The 23,592-nt window shown below is 43.9% G+C and overlaps 1 protein-coding gene across 2 annotated transcripts in view; it reads right to left on the reverse strand.

Moving 5' to 3' along the window:
- Window positions 1–23,592, reverse strand: part of CAPN5 (calpain 5) — a 555,036-nt gene that overhangs the window by 493,192 nt on the left and 38,252 nt on the right. Inside the window, exon 1 of one of the 2 annotated variants that reach the window (XM_085623259.1) lies at window positions 15,034–15,197. The exons of the other annotated variant lie outside the window; for it this stretch is intronic. The gene's annotated coding sequence lies outside the window, so the exon portion shown is untranslated. Of the gene's footprint in view, window positions 1–15,033; window positions 15,198–23,592 lie in introns of those variants that run through there. 2 annotated transcript variants of the gene reach the window in all.

The following is a 23,592-nucleotide window of genomic DNA, read 5'->3' on the forward strand; positions in this document are numbered from 1 at the left end:
TGCCAATAGCTTATACTCTTGCAAATGCAAGACCTATTGCATTACAAATGCGTGCTATCATTTTTTTTTTTTTAAAGCGTTAGGAGAGAGGTTGTCCTGCCTTCAAAAGCAGGCAGGACAAAGCTATTTGAAAAAATAGTTCTTGGAGGCTGTAATTAAAGCCTACCGAGCAACAACACATGTAACAGGGGGTGTCGCCATGGGAGGTTACAAAATGAGACATGGAAGTATTAAGGAGGGACTACTAAGACTTTTGACCAATGAACAGCCACAGTTTACAGTGGACAATGACACAAGCCAATGAAAAATGTGGGTGGAGCCTCAAGTCCCCTACCTCAATACAGCATGCCTTGCAGAGCATGAGCTGCCCAGGCTCGACCTAAAATTTAGAAGGGCCAAGTGAGCGGCATGCTCACTACCGATATATACAGATGCAAAGCACAAGATAGTTTACTGCAATTAGATGCCCTAGAACCCAGCTGACGGGTGTCATTCTGATGGTTCCTCCTGATAACGTGCATTTGATTTGGGAAAACTGCAGTTCAATAGCAGACAAACCTGTCACTGGCAAAGACCAGTCACTTAAGAGGTCAAGAAAGGACTATCACGCCACGTGTGCGCAAATATTTTAATTTCCCATTTCCAAATTACGTATGCATCTCGTGTGCATGGGAGGCACATCTGTGCATATATTTTGGTCACCTATTAAGAGAGTAAACAATGCAGTGAAAATGTAACAATACATTTCAAAGTTCCTAAAGTTAATGTAAGGAGAACTACTCATTATCCAGAAACATTTAATCAACTAATAACATTGTCGTAGATCATTCTGAAGCTGACCCAGGCTGCTCATAGATAATAAGCACTTGTTCCAGCTCAGGAACTCTGCAGTGAAAACACAAACGTCTTCCTTTGATGATCGAAGTTAGAGGTGGTCATGCAATAAACCATATCCTCCAGCAATCCATCCCGTCAACCTCGTCCGTCAGCCACAGACACAACTGGTCCAACAGCATCTTTGTTGGTCTAGATTGCACATTATTAAAATCTTTTACATAAAACAAAAAGATTAACTTCCATCCAGTGAGCACTGAAACCATTGCATGCATCCTCCACGAGCTAAAATCAAGCAAATACTCCAACATAAATACTCGATCACACGCGTTCAAAGACCACTTCAGAAGAACTTTAGATTTCACAATGAGTAGGGTCTCCCTCAACCAGGGCATCACCCCAGGTTCCTTGAGATCAAGGACCTACCTAAAATATCCAACCCCAGTCCTCCACCTTCTCTGCAGCAGTGGAAAAACACAGGTTCAAGTCTACCAGCTGGTGCGAGGCTGGTCAAGTCATTCTGAAGCACAACTGGAATTTCCTGATGTCCCGGCACACACCCCACACACACATACAATAACAAGGAGCAGAAGAACTTCTGACAGTTATTCTACTTTACTCACAAGACAATAAAGCATCAGATAGGAAACAAGCACCAGCCAATTGTAAATAGGTATTGTTTCTCAATGTTTATGGGCACGTAGTACTGCAGCGCAGCTGGTGGCAGGGGCAACATGGACAATGGATAGATGGATAGCTGGTTGGAGGGGCAACAGACATAGGAGAGGCGACACAGACAAAAGAGAGGGGGCCAATACGAGAGGCAACACAGACGAGGAATGGCAGGTTGGAGGGGCAACATGGGACAACGTTCAGCCAACGCAGGGCAACAGAGGGAGAGGAAACACTGAGGTGACAGACAATTTGATTGGGGAAACTCAGATAGGTGAGAGAGGGCGGTTGCGAGGAGCAACACACAAAAATGAGCAGTTGAGATGAGCAACACAGACAATGAAGTGTGGGTGGGAGTGGCAACATGGAAAACAGAGGGAGGGTAGGTGGGATAGCGGCAACATGGACAAGGGAGAGAGGGTGGGAGCAGCAACATGGAGAAGGGAGAGAGGGTGGGAGCAGCAACATGGACAAGGGAGGGAGGGTGGGAGCAGCAACATGGACAAGGGAGGGAGGGTGGGAGCAGCAACATGGACAAGGGAGGGAGGGTGGGAGCAGCAACATGGACAAGGGAGGGAGGGTGGGAGCAGCAACATGGACAAGGGAGGGAGGGTGGGAGCAGCAACATGGACAAGGGAGGGTGGGTGGGAGCAGCAACATGGGCAACGAAGTGGGGGAGGGTGGGAGCAGCAACATGGACAACGAAGGGAGGGTGAAAGGGTGGGAGATGAAACTGCGTGAAAATAGTTGGAGGCGACAACATGAACATAGGGAGCGGCAACATGAACAACAGAGGGAGGACGGGTGGGAACAGCAACATGGACAACGGATTGGGAGCGGCAACATGGACGACGGAGGGAGGGCGGTGGCTGGGTGCAGAAACATACCAGCTCTTATGGCAGCTAAGTTGGCAGCATTATTGATTTGGTGGTATCCAAATAGTGTATACAGGACGGTGTAAGTCCTTGTGCCAGTTCCCCTTGCGACAGTTCTCCTGACCAGCTTGCCCGCAGTCAGCTACCATCTGATGCCTGTCTACCTGTTGCCCTCTGTTTGTGCCTCTTCCTCTCGTTTCTTGCTGTTTCCTTTTCTGCTCGTTTTTCTGCCTTCCGTTTTGCCTTTTCTGCTCATTTTTTTTCTGCCTTGTTTTGCCTTTTCTGCCCTTAATTTTGCCTTTTCTGCCCTCCATTTTGCCTTTTCTGCTCATTTTCCTGCCTTCTCTGCTCTTTTCTTCCCACGTTTCCCTCACCCCGCCAGCTAGCGCCCTGCACTACCCCAGGACCTACTTAATGGAGGCTGCAGCCCGACCCCATTGAGCAGGTCCTTGTGCCAGCTCACTCCTGCGACATTTCTCCAGTACAGCTTGCAGCAGTCTGCTACCCTGTGCTTCCTGTCTTCCTGTTATCCTCGGTTTGTGCCTCTGCTCGTTTCTTGCTCAGTTTTGCTTTTCTGCTCATTTTTCTGCCCTCTGTTTAATGACTTCTGTTCACTTGTTTTTCCGTCCTCTGTTTTGCCTTTTCTTTGTTTCTTCCCACCATTCCCTCAAAACCTGGCTTTTCGACTGAGACCTCGCACCCCTACGCCCAGGTACCCCCAGGGGTGACAGTGCTGCGCTCTACAAATGCTGCTTGATTGACTTGAGAAGAGTTACCCTTTAATTAGATGGGGATATTTAATTAAGTGCCTCAGGGAACCCTTTTGTCCACCTCAAAGCATTGAAGTAACTGGTTTCATCTAATGATATACCAAATAGAATAGCTTAGAAGTTGTCCCACCAACCAGCAAAGCCCATAGGTGGCCTTTATGCATAGTCAGGGGTATCATCCGAGACCCTGGCAAGCCCCTGGTACCACGGTTACCCCTGGTCTTGGAGGGACAGGAAGGTAGTGGCCACAGGAGGAAGTACACAGGTCTCCAAGAACGTTTCACTTTTTCACAACCCAGTGCCACAGGCTTTAGGACACAGCGCCTCAGTGGGTGGCTGTGATCTGAAACATCCAGGGGTTAAAGGCATCTGTAACAGAGTTCCTTATGTTCCCAGCCCATGATACAAATGTCAAGATAGCGCTGGTGATTAATGTATCTGCTGGAAAGATCTGTTTAGTGGCAGTTTTGGATTATTCTAAAGTGGTGTTGAGGGTTAATGTGCCTCTTGCAAAGCACAAGGCGTAAAATGCACTTCATAAACTGGATAGCTCAGTGGGTTACTGTTTTTGTCAGAGATCCTTTTGTAAAGTGCAGCTCATAAGTTACAATCCTAATATAGTACAGTGCAAGGCACAGGTTTAGAACCTTTTAGTTTTCTTTCACTACTTGCATTAGACTAAGGTGTAAAAAAACAAGCATTGGCATAGCCAATAGGTCTCGCCTTTGGGACCTTCTAAGTGTTTAGCCATGCAACAGTTGCATAACGAAATACTTATAAGGTCCCAAAAGCAAGACCTATTGGCTATGCCAAGCGGTCGTGCGGCCGCGAAAGTGATCGCGGTCAAGCGCGCGCCCATGCACTGTAGCTCTAGGCTGGCCTGGTAGCACTTTTTGGAGCCCTCTCAATAAGTCTCGCCAGACCAGCGCATGCGCTGGGTCAGGCGAGACCTAAAAAAAGAGGGGGGTCCTTTGGATCGTAATTAATTCTTATCAGTAATTCAGCAACTGCACATATTAATGTTCTGAGTTCACGATTGTTCATTATGAAACCTGAAACAACTTGCATGTGTTAAAACAAATCCAAACACAATTCAAAGAACCATTAAATAAAATGTTCACGCAGAGGAATACATGCATGCAAAGAATAGTAGAATACTCGCATGCAAAAGGAAAAAAAAAAATAAGAAGTGTAAGGTACTCGTTCAGAATCACATACATGGAACAGATCCAATAAATAAATGTCTTTACTGATGTCATGGCTGCACTTTAACAATTGCTTGAACTTTTACCCCCCACTTTTAAATGTCACCCTCACCAGCCGCGACTGCCTTCATGGACACTACAGTAAAGAAAACAGGTCTAGAGGTATAAAAAAAACTTCGTTCTGCCTGCCTCCATATATTATGACATTCGAGCTATTTGGCACACGAGTAACCATGGCTACAACAGGATTGCGCGCCTGCATATATAAAATGAGAAACAGTGTGGCAAGAATGTATCCGTGACTTTGAGACTTGAAACCGTTTTTAAAAATACTTTTTTTAGTAGTTAAGAAATGAGCATAACAAAAAATTCAACCGTTTGACAAGGTTATGACCTCACTTCCTCTAGCTCACTAAAGCAGTCCAGGCAACCAGAACAAAACAGTTGTGTGTTTTTCAGGCGATATGAGAAGGGTGAGACATAACGAGAGGCACATGTCCACGCTGATTGGGCGGAGGTTTCCGCCCATCACGTGCCACCGCGACATCCGAACACAGACAGGGTTTGCAGTGCTTGGCGCGCGGCCGAACATGGTGTCAAGCAAAGGGCGGAGTGTAGCTGCACAGGGAGCGTGCAAAAAAAAACATAACCCTGAAGGTTTCTTTTTTTTATTTAAACTGATGTTGTTGAGCTATATTTCAGCTCCTGCGTCCAAAAATCTTCTGGCACGCGGTCAACTGTAATGAGGAGCAGTTGTCCGCTTTGAGCCTGCATGTTAAAACTCCTCGTAAACAGACACCACAAATGTCGAGTAGACAGCATGTTTTGCAACCACAGGATCAGCTTTTCTTACATCGGTGAGCTTGTCGTGCAGGCTTGCCCCCCCCCCCCCCAAAAAAAAAAAAATACACGTAGTTAAAACCATAATTGTGTTTACCAGCAGACAGCTGAGAGAAAAAGAGTGCTGAATGGCAGCACTGAGGAAGGACACGGCTGAGAGTGGGTATACACAACACTTAAAAAATCAATACAGTAGAGTTGCATGTAGTTGCAAAATAGAAACTCGGACTAAGAGGCCATTTATGGAGATTGCTCACTGACGGATTGAACCGTCTTCGGACATCAAATGCCGTTTATTTACCGATACATTCGCCGTATTCTGACAATTATTCATGTCCGGTATTAAATAGAATGTTAATAATCTGCTCGTGTGTGAGTTTTTTTTAACTTTACCCCTTCAAATTTTTTCTTCTTGACACCACCTTGGGAGTTTACAGTTTTATCTTTATGTTACGCTTTGCACACTCTGTACTCGAGTATCATACCTACTTTTACTACTTACATTTGTAACTCGTTTTATATAACACCAGCTTCCCCCATCCTCTTAAGTAGCGCCTCGACTAAACCAATAGCAAGGGTCCTGTCAGCGTTACTTGTAGGCATGTGTAGAATAGGTAGTGGCACAGGGCCCCCTCATCAGTGTACCACCATGAGTAACCATAGGTAAGCTTCCTCCGAAAATCATTTGTTATAGTGCATGTGCCCCGTGCGACCTGTCACTAAAAATGCTCCTTCCGCTATGATGGTCTGTAGGCAAGGCCATTAGACTAATGCAAAAGGGGAGGACCAAATTATGCAGAAGGGTTGACTAAATTATGTGGTAAGAAAAGCCACATTATGCGGCGTAATGCAGCATGTTATGGTGATACTATTAGTTCTTTATTTTGTCATTTGTAGGTCTCACCTGCGACAGAACATGCACTGCTTGCGCTTTCACTTGCCAGAGATATATTGTATACAACAATGTGCTTACAGCCTTCATTGTCACTCTTCTTTGCTGCATTCTAATTGATCACCGCATGCTGGCTTCACTTCCTCTACTTTCAACTGGAGCAGGGACCAAGTACAGATTGCTTCAGCTTGATTGCTCACCTTCCGCTGATCGAGTAGTGTTTGAGGTACTAATCTTATTTTTTCTTCTTCCCGGTTGTTCTCGGTGAACCTCTTGCCATTTTAAGCTATGTTGTACTATGCCACACACGCCAAGCCCTTTTCTCCTTTGACATGGATGTTTGTGACCACAGATGTTATCTGCTTTCATTGTGGTAACAGTTATCTGCTTCCAAATGTATTTTTATTAAGACATGGGAGCAATTGATTTCTTTATGTGATAGGATTTTTTGCGTAATTAAAGATTTTTCTGTTTCACGCAAGGGGAGAGTATATGGTTTTCTCAGAAATACAGGGGTGTTGTGCTGAGGCCTAACAAGCATTGGCAAATCCAATAGGTCTCGCCTTTGAGACTAGTAGCTCTGCCATTGACGACTTTGGCAATGATCTCTAGCTATGCTGTATATCGGTGTGACCGCTGTGCTGTATGGCTAAAAATAATAACAAAACAAGGACTATGATGCATCCAGTGCTGGTGCGCTTTTTTGTTTTAAAGTGCATTACCCATGGCTGTGTCATAGCACTTTTTATCCACATGCAAAGCAACCATACTGCTGTACAGCATGGCTTCAAACCATTAACAACGCCAACAGCTCTCATAGGCGAGACCTACTCGCTTTGCAAATGCTTGTTGCACATTTTAATACTGTCTGGGCAAACGTTTTACCTCATTAGAACCAGTTTAACACCCAAATACAGCAAAATGCAACCAAACATTGACCAATCAACCGTTGCAAATGGCCTTCCACTGCGCTGCAACACTTGTTGCCACCTTTTTTGTGACTTTTGATCCTTTGGAGCTAGAGACTTTTTTTTAATCTGCCAAATATGCAGCACATGATGGTTTGTGTGGCAAAGCCATGTCGCACAATCGCATAATTCCAGGGGCCTGTCTATTGGCTAGTCACTTTCTGGGATAGGAGACAGGGTGAAGACTGGATGACAGGAGAGGGACTGAAGATGTACTGAAACGAAGGGTAGTGAACACAAAGACGGAGAAAGTTGAGGACATGAAGGGAGGTACATGAGACAAAAAAAAATAGAAATAGGGTGTTAGGCAAGGGAAAGAAACAGCTTAGGTGGATCAAGGGGTAGGAGAGGATGAGAGAAAGAAAAGAGGGTAAAAAGAGCTGGGACAGAACAGGGGGTAGAAGAAAGAGGCAGCAAAGGAAAGAAGCAAAAATAGGAAGAGGAACAAAAGAGCAGGACAGAATAAGAAGCAAAGAATTAAGAAAGAAAGCAGTGACTAAAGGTAATCACACGAAGGGAGGAGATGTATCAAATTATAGAAGGATAGTATTGAGAAACAAGATTCGGGTGGGGAGAGAATCAGAAGAGCTAAGGTAGATGAATGGATCTGGGGAAGAGCCAGTGAGGTCAGGCTGTGTTTCACACATGCCTTCTTTAATCAGGATGGCTCAGTGAACGGAAGACTCCCTGCAGACAAAATGTGATGTTCTGGAGGTTTTGTGTTTGAATCCTGCAAGGCAGGTTCAACCTTCCATCCTTCCGAGGCTGGTAAATAGAGCACCATAAAGTGGGTACTAGAGGGGCATGTTATTTAAAGTGTTTGGGAAGGCAGATGTGTGGCATTTAGGGCTATTTTAAAACAGGTTAATAAGTTTATATAACCTCCCCCAGCCCCAACCCAACCTCCCTTTTAAGAGTCAGCCTTTCATGTGACTGTTTTTGTCCTAGCTCTATTGGCCCGTTAATAAAAAGTCCTGAGGAGAACTTTACTATCCGATGTGATTAACGAAAGGCATTGGAACTTGGAGCCGTTGGGTGTTTGCATGTATTTTAATTCGTTTTTTTTTTATATTTTCTTAATTTCAAAAGAGGCCCATGGAAAGTCACTTCAATGTTGAAGGACGGTCAAGTGACGTCACTTCCTGAAATGTCACTTCCTGTGATGTTAAGTGGTATGCAAATTAGAGGGGTCTTGCCTATTCTGCTCCTGTGCACACCCAGCTCGGGGCCATGCCTTCTCCTCTCAATACTGGCTCTGTGCTGACAGCGGCGCTGAGGGAGGGGCAGCCATGGCTGTCAATATTGTACATTTCCTTCAAGTCCATGGAGACGAGAGAGCGGTGGGAGATGACAAACCGTCATTCCTCGCTCTCATTCGGACCTCTAGAGACACGCGTGGGGGTAGAGATCGACATGTGTGAGTGCGTGGGGGGGCGTCCGGATTGGGAGGGGGAGAGAAAAGGAAGTGGTCGCTTCTCTGAAAGACGTCACAGCAATGAAAAGCATGTTTTGTTTTGCAACTCTGTGACAAGTCTGGCATTCATGCAGAGAAATATATTTGAAAGCATTCAAAACAAAGGCGTTATTTTGAGTTGCGTGAAACTTTAGAAAATTGTGACATTTATGACCGAGGAAACCAAAGTAAGCAGCCATGCGTCTAGGACGGACTGAAAACGTGCAGCCGAAACCACAGCAGAGTATTTAATACTTCCCCGAGTTGAAGCTGCATACACTCGATGGTCATCATGCCTCCTGCCCTTTTACTAGCATGCTGGGTAATGAATAGTCCCGAACAGACTCCTGTGAGTGACGTCAGCTTCCCAGATATCTTTACGAAACTGCACTTAGTCAGATAAATACGGATCGTCTGCAGCTAAAGGATGGTGCCATCTCTAGCCAGGGAACTCTGCAGGACAGGCTGCACGTGCCCATGGATGGACTGTGAACAGGGCATGCTCCGGATAGACCACCTTTTAAGGGAAGAGCCGGCCTCTTCCATGCCGGATCCTCTGTTACAATTCTGAGGTCCCCGAGGCAGTGAAGAGATTCACCAACACTTCCAAAGGAGAGAAAAGCTGGAGTGAGACACTAAAGTTGTGAGCCCTGTTCATGGGTTCTACAGACCCTGGAACCTAGAGCTGCTCGGTTGTATTTAAGTACAATGAATAACATCTAGTTACTGCTATAACCAGTATGCTCAAAGAAACTCCAGCTCTGCATTCAGCCAGAGCAGTGTCGGCTCCTCTGCTAAGGCGGAGGAGCGTTGCCCCACTGCCTTGAAGCAGCAAAACAAAGGAAAAAACAAAATGATGATAACTAAAGTTATTATCATTTTATTTTGTTCTCCTGCTGCGGCAGCTTGCGTGAGGGGGCGGGGCTGCAGAGCAGGGGAGGAGTGGTACAACCCTCCTAAGTGTGCAATGACTGTTTGGTCGGCCCTCTCTGGCTTCCCAAAACAGTCATGCGTACTTTCCCTATTGTCCATGCAGGCTGCATTACAGCTGTGTGGAGAATATGCCAACCCATCCAGCCCCTGGCTGAGCGTGTCTCACGACGCTCAGTCCAATCACAACGCTACATTGCAGTGTTGTGATTGGCTGCGGGGAGCGTGGGAGCCCTCGTGCTTCCAGTTTCTCCCAAGAAGGCAGGAAGAGGATGCCGGAGGCAAGTGATTTTTTCGTGCCCCACTGCTGCTTCCAGGTAGCAGCAGCGACTGAGCCAGAGAGAATTCTCACTACCTGAAACTAGTATAGAAGAGTGAACCTAATTGTATATATATATCACTCACTACCCTTATGTGGGGAACTGAAACGCCAACCTACATGCAAAGCTGTGTAGGGTGTGTGGAATGAAGGGCATCGTCTTTGTTTTGTGGACCTCTGTAGGAAATGTCTCCATGTAATGTGTGAGGACCACCGAGGTGTGGTTATCGTGGTATGGGATGCAGCACGTAGAAATGTGGTGGATGAGAAGGTGTGAGACCCAGACGCGTGGTTTTATGGCTGTCAGTGTGCTGGCAGGTTTGAGCAGCTCTGCAGATTCCTTTATGGTATTTCTTATGATTATAGCCTGCTTAACTGGTTCCTGCACTGGGTTGTCTGTGTATAGCCTGGACACATTCCCTTTCCGGAGGGGAAGAGGGTTCTCAAGTATAACGCACATGGGCTTGTACGAGCATGCAATCCTCGTTCGGTCACAGCTAATCGGATCAGATACACTGGCTTGTGTGGGGGTGAGGGTGGGTATGTGATAGGTTTGTGATGTTCCCTCCTCTCTGGAAGAAGAGACCTGAGCAGGCTGCTAAATGGGGGGGGGATCTTATAATAGGCACCAAGGGCAATCAAAACAATGCACCACGCTGTCAAATGTGTGCATTTGGACGGATCTTGTCAAAACGCAACAATGTTTGGTGGTAAGAGGTTCTGCGAACTTGTGACAATCTGGATCCACTTCGGCATACCTTTAAACCTTCTACCCCATCCGTAACTGAGTCGGCCAACATGGGATTCAGTAACTAATCATTCTTTCGGGGAAGCTGGAGTCTGCACGAACCCAAGAAGCTTGAATTCTTGAAAGAGTATGTAATTTTACACGAGCATCTGTAACTAATTTCTTGTTCTTAATTTTACAAAAATCAAATCTGTCCAGAGGCTGCTAAACAAACCCTGGTGATCCACTTGCAATAGAAACATTTAGACTAAATACAGAACTGTTTTTAAAGCACACCTTTTGTACTTACAGCACCACTGGCGCTTACCTAGACGATCGAAACAAATTTAATACAAGGTTATTGCTGCAAATTGTTACATAAATTCTACCCTTACTTGTAGAACCTGGATCAAGTGATTAGAAAGGGGCAGACGATGGTGTTTGATTCAATGTGTATCCCAAACATGCCTATACAAGAACATTAAATGTGATTGGGAAATGGATTACAAGTACAAGCGGACGAGTTCTACATAAAATTCTGAAATGGGTACCCCTTTGCGGGTGCTACCCAGAGCCAAATATAACTGTACTGAGAACAGACTCCAGCTGTGAAGGGTTCAACTGAATCCCTGTAAAAATGTTTAAAACTCTACCCATAAACAATTTCGCGATTCCACTCTCAGACAGCACTGTTTTGGGCCTGGATCAGAAATGGTCAAGAAAAGTGTTAAAAATGTACTGCTCCCTTGGAAGGGTATCCAAGCACGTCACAAAGTATGTTAATGGCAGATGCTCTTTAAAGAGCTTCTCCGCATTACCCCAAGAGTAATGAGCACTCTTTGTAATTACAGGTATGTCTTATAAGACCTTTTCTGCAAACCCATATGTTTTGGCACTGTGACAGCATTAAACAGTTGAAGTGAGCAATCTACCAATTTCCAAAGAGGGTGGGGGCGAGGTGCCCATACAAATCATGGAAACTCTTCCCAGTCCAGTGGCCTTTCTAACTACAACAGCTCTACTATGCACCCTCACAGAGGGATTTAGAAAACATAGTCAATCTGTGAGACATTTAGAAGCCCTAGGTGATAATTGTGGTCGATTTCCAAGGACACTTTCAGGTTACACCCGAAGGGTTATGGTTATAGACTGCGACTTCCATGCAAAGTGGGTGTTGGGGGGCGCTGTTGCTCTAAAAAGTTGGGCCGGAGTTCTCGCCCACAGTGTCAGACCACACATGCAGAGTAACGCAGCTTAGCTACTAGCCAATTAAGCTTGAACTGGCCCCTATGACAAAAGGGCCTAGTAGCCCACGAAAAGGATGTATGTAATACCGTTGTGGGTGTCCCTGTCAATCAAAGAAGAACGCACACAATGGAGGCGCAGCGGCCCCACTGCAGAACTTCTAATCTTGCCAACCGATGAGAACTGCAACCCAACCAGTGTAGCATGTGCTGCAGTGCACTTTTGTGGCATGCACTGCAGTGTGCAAGAACTGCCACGGAGGGAGCCCAAGGGATCTAAGGACAGTGGGTTCAAAGAAGAAGACAGGAGGTTTCAGAAAGGCAATGAACCCAACTCAGAATTAGAATTCACTAAACTGAGGAATTCTCAAAAGACCGATTAACAAATGAAAGATAGGACAGAAAAAGCAGCCAGAATCATCTTTGGTGCAAGAGAAAGACAACACATCACCGCTGTGGTTAAAGAGCTCCACTGGTGATGCCTTTTCAAGAGAACTGGCTTCAAAGTCTTCAGTTTTAATATTTAGCTTTCTTGAAGTCTGGTATCTATTGTGGCTACCAGACAATGTCACCTGTCCCAGGCTTTCATGTGTCACCCTAATGCATTCTGGGCATTGCCGTCTTGGTTTGCTTCCAACAAACTAAATACACAAACATGCTTGATAACAATGAGTTGTAGGTTAAACGCCAAGGACTGGAGATGGTGCAGAGGACACTGAGTGCAGGGCCAGCCTCATATTCACTCTGCCCTCAGTTAGAATCACACACTACCACCCAGCACCCTCTTCGGAAGTGCCACCTCAGCCATCAAACACCAGGGATGGGGAGGAAAGCACTTTGGTTACCAAGGTGCCAAAGGTTATGAAAACCTTCACTGAGATCCTCAAAGCATTAACAGCTTCCTAAACTCAGGAATAACCTGCAAACTGTTAGAAGAACTCCTGTGAGTGCTTTCAAAGACTCAGTCACTGCTGTCCTTCCACACTGGCATCCCGGGCCCCTCTCCACTTGCTGCTCACCACTCTCTAGCTCGGCGTCCCTCCAGCACCCCACCAGCCCCCTTCCACCCTGGTCATCATGGTAGCCATCTTAAGAGCAGAGTTAGCATCGCAAAAGCAAACGTGGAACACAATCTAGTTTAGTAGAATTCCTACTGCTACCCTGATGTTCTTTCCCTACTACCCTATGCATTAGAATGATTGTGCTTACTGTCATGGAATACCTGGAAATGTTAAACAAAAAACAACATTTGACATCGAAATTGCCCTGTTTTTCGTTACCTCACGTCTGCTTGTAATAAATTGTGTTCACCTTCATTCTCGGTTTTGAAATTCAAAAGCAATGATACGCACGAAATATTCAAATTAAACACTTTGAAGCGTCAGGAGCTCATTTTACTCTGCGCTTCTTTGCCTAGAACTCGATTACTTATTCCTGGTGTCATATTCCATATGGAAATTCAGTAAAAATGCAAAACATTAAATACAAAAATGTTAAATAAACCCCTCGAAATGCTTGGATGACGGTTCACAAAGGGGACACGGTATTCCTGGGTGTCTGGGTTAATGTAGCGACTCTTGCTGTTGTTTCGATGACATATTTCGGTGGGCGGGGCTATTACTTGGCATCGACGATGACACATCCTAGCAGAGGGGGACACACCGTGGAACCTGTTGGGGTTGCACGGTAGTCTGGCCATCTGTACGTCCGTCAGCGCTACACCTATTGTCCGAGTCAGGAGTGAAACGCAGGCAGAGGTCTGCGTGTTGCAGGAAGCCCAATCACGTTGTTTTCGAGCCCACGAGAAGGGGGGAATTCCTCCCGGCATTTTTTTTGTCCTCTCGTGGCCCTGTGCCAGACAGCACTATGCATAGTAATAAACACAGACTGCAAACACACATCAGAAAAACAAAAAGCTGCAAACCAGCCGTCGTGTAACCCGCATCCTCACCGAAGGACCCCTCCCACTCATGTGGCACTACAATAGCTAATGTATAAAGCATTAGGGCAGTGTCGGTGTCACTTTAAAAATGACGCCGAGGCACTTGTAGTAACTGGTGTGGTCTTGTCAGGTAATGCACCTAACCCCCAAAGCAAACATCACTGCCAGACAAAATATGTCATTTTAAACACACATACTTTACATACATGTTTGAAGTCTTTTTTTACCTCTACGTGTAACAGGCTCAAATAAAGGGTGTTTTAATTGTGTGTCGATTAATTGTACTCGACTTTATATAGCGCTGACATGCAAGCTTACTTCAGAACACTTTGGACCACTACGAGCATGCATTCGGAAATGTTACAGGTTGGCATTACGTCATGGCGTGGTAATCAGAAATACCACAACAATTCCAGTTAACACATCTGTTCTTTGTCACAAGTTTGATTACAAAAACGCTTACGACACGCACTTCGACTACATTAGCGTCTACCTCCACTTAATATCTACTTAGAAAACAGCTACACGCGGACAGCTTTCGAAATCCTCCAACAAAGAAGTTGACACTTACTCCAGGTCAGGATAACTCCAGCCCAAGCAGACACAAGGGTTGGTGATAGTATACCCAATTATTTTACTATAGAGATACAAGTGGGCGGATATTACGTGCATGCGGAAAGAATACTGTAGACGATAGTTTGGAGATGAATGTGTAATAGTCACACCTGCCTTCCAAATTATGACAGGTGCCAGTGGAGCGCTCTCTTAGCAGATGTAATATTTTGTATTTGCGAATACAGTGCATATACACCTTTATGATGCATACCATTACAAAAAACGGATTATATACATTACCTGCAGCGCGTGAAGAATGTTAAAAGATATAGGCATGCAATAGAATAGAGCGTGCGGGGTTGATGCGGTGCCCCCGCACTTTGTCCTGCAAGGGAGAGGTACACTGCCCGCATTATGCCAGGTTGCTTGTTCGTCATAATTAGATCTTTAGTACACAATGAAATACTGGGTAGAAAATGAAAGGGCGCGGTGTGGCCACAAACTTCAAACATGGACTGGGGAGTTTAGGTTAATGGAGGGAGCATGTGTTATGCACCCCATTAACCTCGCAGAGTGCACGTGCATTGGGAACACTGCACGTTTCCAAAGAGATGAACCAGGAAGGACCACAGAACACATCAGGTTTCTGTCCTCTGGTGGGGAGTGCCCCTTTAAAGGGACTGTGTGAAGGAGGTTCTCGGGGTGCATAATACCAACAGATGTGCCCGGATATATCTGCCAGCTGGCGGCACCCCCTAAAGATGCAGGGGTGCAGTGCTCTGTGCATGTCCCCGCCCCGCAGCCTACCCGCCGTGCAGGTCCCCGGGCGCCGCTGTCTCCGCTCCGCTGTCCAGGTGTGGGTTTCCTTCTCCCGGTCCCTGCTCCCTCTGCTGCGCTCTGCCGTCCAGCGCCGCCTCCTCACCGCCACAGCTGCCAAGCTCCAGGCACCCGCGCGGGAGGGGGGCTGCCCTGAGGCTGAGGACAGGGGGCGTGCCTTCGGCTCACAGCGCGCATGCGTGCGCCATCTTAGCACCTCGGGAATTGTAGTCCGTGTGCGTATGTATTACAGTGTAGCCTTTGTATAGCTCTTACTTACTACTCCTGAATGGGGCACCAGAGCGCTTATACACACGGATAGCAAGCTACATCGTACCCAGAAGAATTAGCTGTCATTTAAAATTGGCGTTTCATTCCTTAGATGCGGACTGTAACATTAAAACCATACTCATTCGTAACGAATTGCGCAATTCATGTAGGTGTCATTATTCTAGGACCAAAAACAGTATTTTAAATGGTGCAAATACTCTTAATTTTAATTAGTATTAATTAATTTATTTCATGTCTACTATAATTTGCCCTTGTATTTTCTTATCATGTTTGTGTATTGTGCTTTTATGGTCATTAACTTGTACCGAATAAAGCTTAATTGAATTGGTACAAAATAGCAGTTACCTTAATTATTACATGGCTATATATTACACCTCGTCGTGACCGCTGACCAGATGAACACTATTTATATCAAACAAGAGCAACCCATATGTCCCTGTGAACTGGGTATTACTATTAAGTAAGAACAATGTCCACAAGGAACTTATTCACAAAGATCCATTAGCAATTTTGGAATAAAAGTTATACTCCCAGCTGATTTAATCCCCAAGCCAAAGAGAACGTACTTAATTAGTCTGGAGTACTTATTTACTTCAACAAGAGCAAGAATAATTTATTGCACAATTCACAATTATATCATAAACATTTTAGTTTTCAGGCACAAAAGAGAAATGGTGAAAAAGGTGAGAATAGAGCCCAGTGAGAATAATCGTAGCCTACAAAGTGAACTAAGTGTATAAGAGGTCTTTTTAAAAAACAATGAGGAGCATGTAAGAGTGTAACAAGTCTTTTTTGCTCTCCCTTTGTTGGAGTCGACGACGTTTCAACCCTCTCTGGGTACGGGGTCTCTTCAGGACAATATCTGGGGACTACAAACAAGGAAGGAGTAAGTGCCCGAAATATACTAGATTTGTAAGTTGACTCAAGACTCCAGTTATTTATTGGCTTACCTAATTGTATTCAAATAGGATTTGAAGATTGGTAGATGGTATATGTCTGACGAAGTCTAAAAATACAAAAGGGATATATAAGGAGTTTAAAAATGTATCCTTATAGGGTATATCTATCTCTATACTGTTAATGAAAAAGCGTGTTTTACTTATTAAGCCCATAAGTAATTAATCAAATTATGAGCGTAACCTTGATTATAAGGACATCTTCCTGATAGGGCCTGGCCCTATTCTAGTACATATCCAATGAAACCTAGGTAGGTAATCACACTATAATAATCATCACTATGTAATGTCACTTACTTGGAGCATCTAATGTCTCCGCTGTCTCCTTAAACACTGGCAATGCTTGACAAATACAAGGACTAATTTAGCCAGTCCATATAATGATCTACAAAAAAATATATAATAAGGGACAATCGGTACCGGAGGCTACAGTATAATGATTTACTTTATATCTGTATGTAACAACTACTCACAGAACTGCTGTAGGGATACAAGATATCCGTGATCCAATTCCGACTGTAATTGATATGTCTCCGTAGTGAATACCTGTTGGACATTGAGGCCAAAGTTACTGCCAAAACATCACACAGGGAGATAGTTTGAAGGAAACAGTATGCGTGAGTAACTTACTTTTTAGAAAACGAACGAGTGAAGCATCCGAATCCTGAACGAGTGAAGCATTCGAATCCGCCGCGCAAGTCGGTGAGCAGTCTCCCAAGAAGCGGAAGTATTTAATTAAACCCGGAAGTGTGCGCATACACCGGGGAGGGAATGGGATTCAATGGCGGCCATCTTAAAAAGGCGTTTTATCTAATAGTTTCTGGAGTAAATAATCGGTCCTCCTATGTGAAAAGGACTCAAGATGTTGAGAGTGGCCCGGAATTAGGCGCATAAGTATTGGAATTGTATAAGTCAACCCGGAGGTGTGCGCATAAGTGTGGGAAGTGTATAAATCAACCCAGATGTGTGCGCAGGGCAAGGAATAGGAATCAATGGCGGCCATCTTGGAGAGATGTTTTGTCTGATAGTCTCTAGGGTAATTAGTAGGTCCATATATATGAAATGGACTCAAAGTGTTAGGCGCATATGTATAGGAGAGCAAAATAGACTCGTTGATGGTCTTTTAGTACATTATTACTAGTACATGTAGCGTTCGATTAAGAGTGATACATAAGCGGCCATCTTCTAAAGGTCTATTAATGCATCAGTACATGCCGCTGTACCAATACATTCAGGGCAATACATCGTTTTCTAGTCAAGCAACAAGTTATATTGCATTACATTTGATGTTGTACATTTAGATACCTCCACCTCTTATTTCAATGACTCAGAAGGCATCTCATGAGGACATCAGTAAATGAAACGTTACAATAACAAATCAAACGTTAAGGGAAATCGAATGCAATAAGGAAGATTTAATCCATTCATCAAGAGCTGCTGACATTCTACCTGATAATGTTCTAATACAGGCACCATAACCTTTCATTTCCTTATATGAATTAGATCATATGTACAAAAATAATTACTGGACCCGTTATCCTGAGTAGAGCTTCTTCCAATTATGCTTCAATGTAAACTAATGAATTTCCGCCATTCCTCTAGACTGTTCAGACCAAGAGTTGTCGATTGACACTTATCGATCCATTTACATTCCAGTGTCTGTAGCAGGATTGACATATCACCTCCCCCAGGTGGCAGTTTAGCTTTTTCGATTACCTGCCACCTAATGTCATCGGGTGAGTGAGCTTTCTCCTTATAATGCTCAACAAGTGGAGCATTTTCAGTAGAACACCGTATTCTGCTTCGGTGTTGGCAGATACGGTTTTTGACTGGTTGAGTAGTCTGTCCAATGTAAATTAGCTCACACGGACACCAGATGCAGTATATAACATTACAGGTCGAGCAGTTCGAGAAATCGCGCAAGAGTAGTTAATGTTAGCATGTGAGAAGGACTTGGTTTCCTTAGTGAATTTACAAGCGATACAGCTACCGCATTTATGATGTCCAGTTATCGGGGGTAGGGACCAAAGGTCAGTGAGGCTATTTTTCGTTTCCTTGATACTTGTATCAGAATGGACCAAATGATCTCTTATGTTTTTCCCTTTTCTAAAGGAAAACATTGGCAACTCATGACCGATGTTAAGAGTGTTCAATGTGAGCCAGTGTCTTTTTATGGTCCTTTGAATTTGTGTGCTTAAGGGACAGAAAGTGGTCACACATACCAATTGGGGTGATGGTGTTTTTGCAGATTTTTCCAAGAGTGTCTCACGGGGACTAAACCAAGCGCGTTTCATTGACGTTTTTATCAATCTCTTGGGATAGCCCCTCTCTTTAAGTCTTGTGCTCAAAATGTCTGCTTCTCTGAAGAAATCAACCTTCTCCGTACAATTCCTTCTGAGCCTTAAAAATTGTCCATAAGGAAGGCCATCCCTTAAGGCTCTAGGATGGAAGCTGTTGTATTGTAGGAGGGTATTTCTATCCGTGGGTTTACGGTATAGAGTTACATCTAAATAATTGTTGTTATTTCTGATTTTCAAATCTAGAAAGGGAATTGACTCTTTGTCAGAGTTCGATGTAAACTTTAAGGATGTTTGACATTCATGTAAGTATTTGATGAATGATTCAAGCTCTCCTTCATTTCCCTTCCATATGAAGAAGATGTCATCAATATAACGCCTCCAACACCTTAAGTTGTTAATGAATGGGTTGGAGGCGTCATAGATGTACTTCTCCTCAAATGCGCCAACATAAAGATTTGCTAGGTTTGGCGCAAAAATAGCACCCATAGATGTACCTGAGCATTGTTGATAAAATGAGGTAAAGACAAAGAGTCAATTCCCTTTCTGGATTTGAAAATCAGAAATAACAACAATTATTTAGATGTAACTCTATACCGTAAACCCACGGATAGAAATACCCTCCTACAATACAACAGCTTCCATCCTAGAGCCTTAAGGGATGGCCTTCCTTATGGACAATTTTTAAGGCTCAGAAGGAATTGTACGGAGAAGGTTGATTTCTTCAGAGAAGCAGACATTTTGAGCACAAGACTTAAAGAGAGGGGCTATCCCAAGAGATTGATAAAAACGTCAATGAAACGCGCTTGGTTTAGTCCCCGTGAGACACTCTTGGAAAAATCTGCAAAAACACCATCACCCCAATTGGTATGTGTGACCACTTTCTGTCCCTTAAGCACACAAATTCAAAGGACCATAAAAAGACACTGGCTCACATTGAACACTCTTAACATCGGTCATGAGTTGCCAATGTTTTCCTTTAGAAAAGGGAAAAACATAAGAGATCATTTGGTCCATTCTGATACAAGTATCAAGGAAACGAAAAATAGCCTCACTGACCTTTGGTCCCTACCCCCGATAACTGGACATCATAAATGCGGTAGCTGTATCGCTTGTAAATTCACTAAGGAAACCAAGTCCTTCTCACATGCTAACATTAACTACATCTTGCGCGATTTCTCGAACTGCTCGACCTGTAATGTTATATACTGCATCTGGTGTCCGTGTGAGCTAATTTACATTGGACAGACTACTCAACCAGTCAAAAACCGTATCTGCCAACACCGAAGCAGAATACGGTGTTCTACTGAAAATGCTCCACTTGTTGAGCATTATAAGGAGAAAGCTCACTCACCCGATGACATTAGGTGGCAGGTAATCGAAAAAGCTAAACTGCCACCTAGGGGAGGTGATATGTCAATCCTGCTACAGACACTGGAATGTAAATGGATCGATAAGTGTCAATCGACAACTCTTGGTCTGAACAGTCTAGAGGAATGGCGGAAATTCATTAGTTTACATTGAAGCATAATTGGAAGAAGCTCTACTCAGGATAACGTGTCCAGTAATTATTTTTGTACATATGATCTAATTCATATAAGGAAATGAAAGGTTATGGTGCCTGTATTAGAACATTATCAGGTAGAATGTCAGCAGCTCTTGATGAATGGATTCAATCTTCCTTATTGCATTCGATTTCCCTTAACGTTTGATTTGTTATTGTAACGTTTGATTTACTGATGTCCTCATGAGATGCCTTCTGAGTCATTGAAATAAGAGGTGGAGGTATCTAAATGTACAACATCAAATGTAATGCAATATAACTTGTTGCTTGACTAGAAAACGATGTATTGCCCTGAATGTATTGGTACAGCGGCAAGTACTGATGCATTAATAGACCTTTAGAAGATGGCCGCTTATGTATCACTCTTAATCGAACGCTACATGTACTAGTAATAATGTACTAAAAGACCATCAACAAGTCTGTTTTGCTCTCCTATACATATGCGCCTAACACTTTGAGTCCATTTCATATATATGGACCTACTAATTACCCTAGAGACTATCAGACAAAACATCTCTCCAAGATGGCCGCCATTGATTCCTATTCCTTGCCCTGCGCACACACCTGGGTTGATTTATACACTTCCCACACTTATGCGCACACCTCCGGGTTGACTTATACAATTCCAATACTTATGCGCCTAATTCCGGCCACTCTCAACATCTTGAGTCCTTTTCACATAGAAGGACCGATTACTTACTCCAGAAACTATTAGATAAAACGCCTTTTTAAGATGGCCGCCATTGAATCCCATTCCCTCCCCGGTGTATGCGCACACTTCCGGGTTTAATTAAATACTTCCGCTTCTTGGGAGACTGCTCACCGACTTGCGCGGCGGATTCGAATGCTTCACTCGTTCAGGATTCGGATGCTTCACTCGTTCGTTTTCTAAAAAGTAAGTTACTCACGCATACTGTTTCCTTCAAACTATCTCCCTGTGTGATGTTTTGGCAGTAACTTTGGCCTCAATGTCCAACAGGTATTCACTACGGAGACATATCAATTACAGTCGGAATTGGATCACGGATATCTTGTATCCCTACAGCAGTTCTGTGAGTAGTTGTTACATACAGATATAAAGTAAATCATTATACTGTAGCCTCCGGTACCGATTGTCCCTTATTATATATTTTTTTGTAGATCATTATATGGACTGGCTAAATTAGTCCTTGTATTTGTCAAGCATTGCCAGTGTTCAAGGAGACAGCGGAGACATTAGATGCTCCAAGTAAGTGACATTACATAGTGATGATTATTATAGTGTGATTACCTACCTAGGTTTCATTGGATATGTACTAGAATAGGGCCAGGCCCTATCAGGAAGATGTCCTTATAATCAAGGTTACGCTCATAATTTGATTAATTACTTATGGGCTTAATAAGTAAAACACGCTTTTTCATTAACAGTATAGAGATAGATATACCCTATAAGGATACATTTTTAAACTCCTTATATATCCCTTTTGTATTTTTAGACTTCGTCAGACATATACCATCTACCAATCTTCAAATCCTATTTGAATACAATTAGGTAAGCCAATAAATAACTGGAGTCTTGAGTCAACTTACAAATCTAGTATATTTCGGGCACTTACTCCTTCCTTGTTTGTAGTCCCCAGATATTGTCCTGAAGAGACCCCGTACCCAGAGAGGGTTGAAACGTCGTCGAATCCAACAAAGGGAGAGCAAAAAAGACTCGTTACACTCTTACATGCTCCTCATTGTTTTTTAAAAAGACCTCTTATACACTTAGTTCACTTTGTAGGCTACGATTATTCTCACTGGGCTCTATTCTCACCTTTTTCACCATTTCTCTTTTGTGCCTGAAAACTAAAATGTTTATGATATAATTGTGAATTGTGCAATAAATTATTCTTGCTCTTGTTGAAGTAAATAAGTACTCCAGACTAATTAAGTACGTTCTCTTTGGCTTGGGGATTAAATCAGCTGGGAGTATAACTTTTATTCCAAAATTGCTAATGGATCTTTGTGAATAAGTTCCTTGTGGACATTGTTCTTACTTAATAGACCAGATGAACACAGCACATGAAACATTAGACCAAGACCAGATCTCAGGAACTAGCCGTGGGCATCATGACAGGCAAAGCTTAAGTGAGTGGGGCCCCTCTGGGTCTCAGACCCGGCAATATTTAAAAATAGAAAATGAAACGTCCCTATATTCTTGTCCTCAACTTTCAGACCAAAACACTGATTGATTTCTAAACAATGAATGTAAAAAACGCTAAACTAATCCATGTCAGTAATGTAGTTCCCGTTTATATTTAACGTTTTAAGAGTGAATGCCTTGTCCAGAATGCTGTTTTTCTCTATTTTTTTAACCAGGCAGTATATTACTCCTGTATAGTGCATAATGTGAACAATGCTGCGTCTAGGTGTTTATAACAGCCGCCATTGAGGGCTCTTCAGTGGAGGCCGATATCGGCCGTGGATATTGGTGGATATCAGGCGCGCAACACCCATTGGACTCACAGGGCTTCAGCCCCCCCCCGTCGTGTGTGGCGGCCCGGGATGAGAAAGCTTCCCGGCGCACACACAGCCGCACCCGAGCACTTCACAGGTCTTTAAAAGATCATTTGCATGTTAATGAGGCCTCGCTGTTGTTTCACCCCTTCTAAGAGCTCCTGCAGCTCCACTCTGCCTATGGCTTAAAAGATTCAGCCCCCCCGAAATTTTTTCTTAGCCCCCCCTGAAATTTGGCTCTAGTTGCGCCTCTGGTGGATATTGTCCAGTCTTTCGGGATCCCAATTGTGTCTTATGCGGACGATACACAACTGGCCTTCTTCACTCAGAACCACAAACTACACTCCGGCTTGCTAGGCTCCTGCCTAGAGTAGGTTGCTTCTTGGATGATTAACTCTTGTCTGAAATTGAATGGAAACAGGACATAGCTCCTGATTCTTGGCAACAATCCCTACCCTTTGATGGATATGGGCTGGCCAAATTGCCTTGACCCTCCTCTCTGCTCCCAAAAAAGCCGTAAAAACCCTGGATGTATGGCTGCATACATCCTTAAATCTGGATTCCCAAGCAACAAATCTCACAGCAACGTGCTATGTCTTTCTCAGGATACTCAGAAGATTCTCCATCTACTCCCCTTACTCTCCAAGAGGCTAGTGGTCCAGGCCCTTATACTGTCCCATCTGGGCTACGGAAATTCTCTTTACTAAGGGCCCCCCAAAATGACACTAAGCAAACTGCAAGTGTTGCAGAAGGCAGCTGCCTGTTTTCTCTACAATGTTCCTAAACATCATTCTGCCTGCTAAAGTCCCTTCATTGGCTCTCCGTGGTGGAATGCATTCGATTTAAATCACTCTGCATTGCCCTGAAAGAAAATTATTTTGGATAAATCATGGCTTTCATCATTAATCTTTATCTATTCACATCACCATCACGTGGAAAGTTTTAAGCTTTTTTGTAATAC

The sequence above is a fragment of the Triturus cristatus genome, chromosome 8 (genome assembly GCF_964204655.1).
Source record: "Triturus cristatus chromosome 8, aTriCri1.1, whole genome shotgun sequence".
Classification (NCBI taxonomy): Eukaryota; Metazoa; Chordata; class Amphibia; order Caudata; family Salamandridae; genus Triturus; species Triturus cristatus.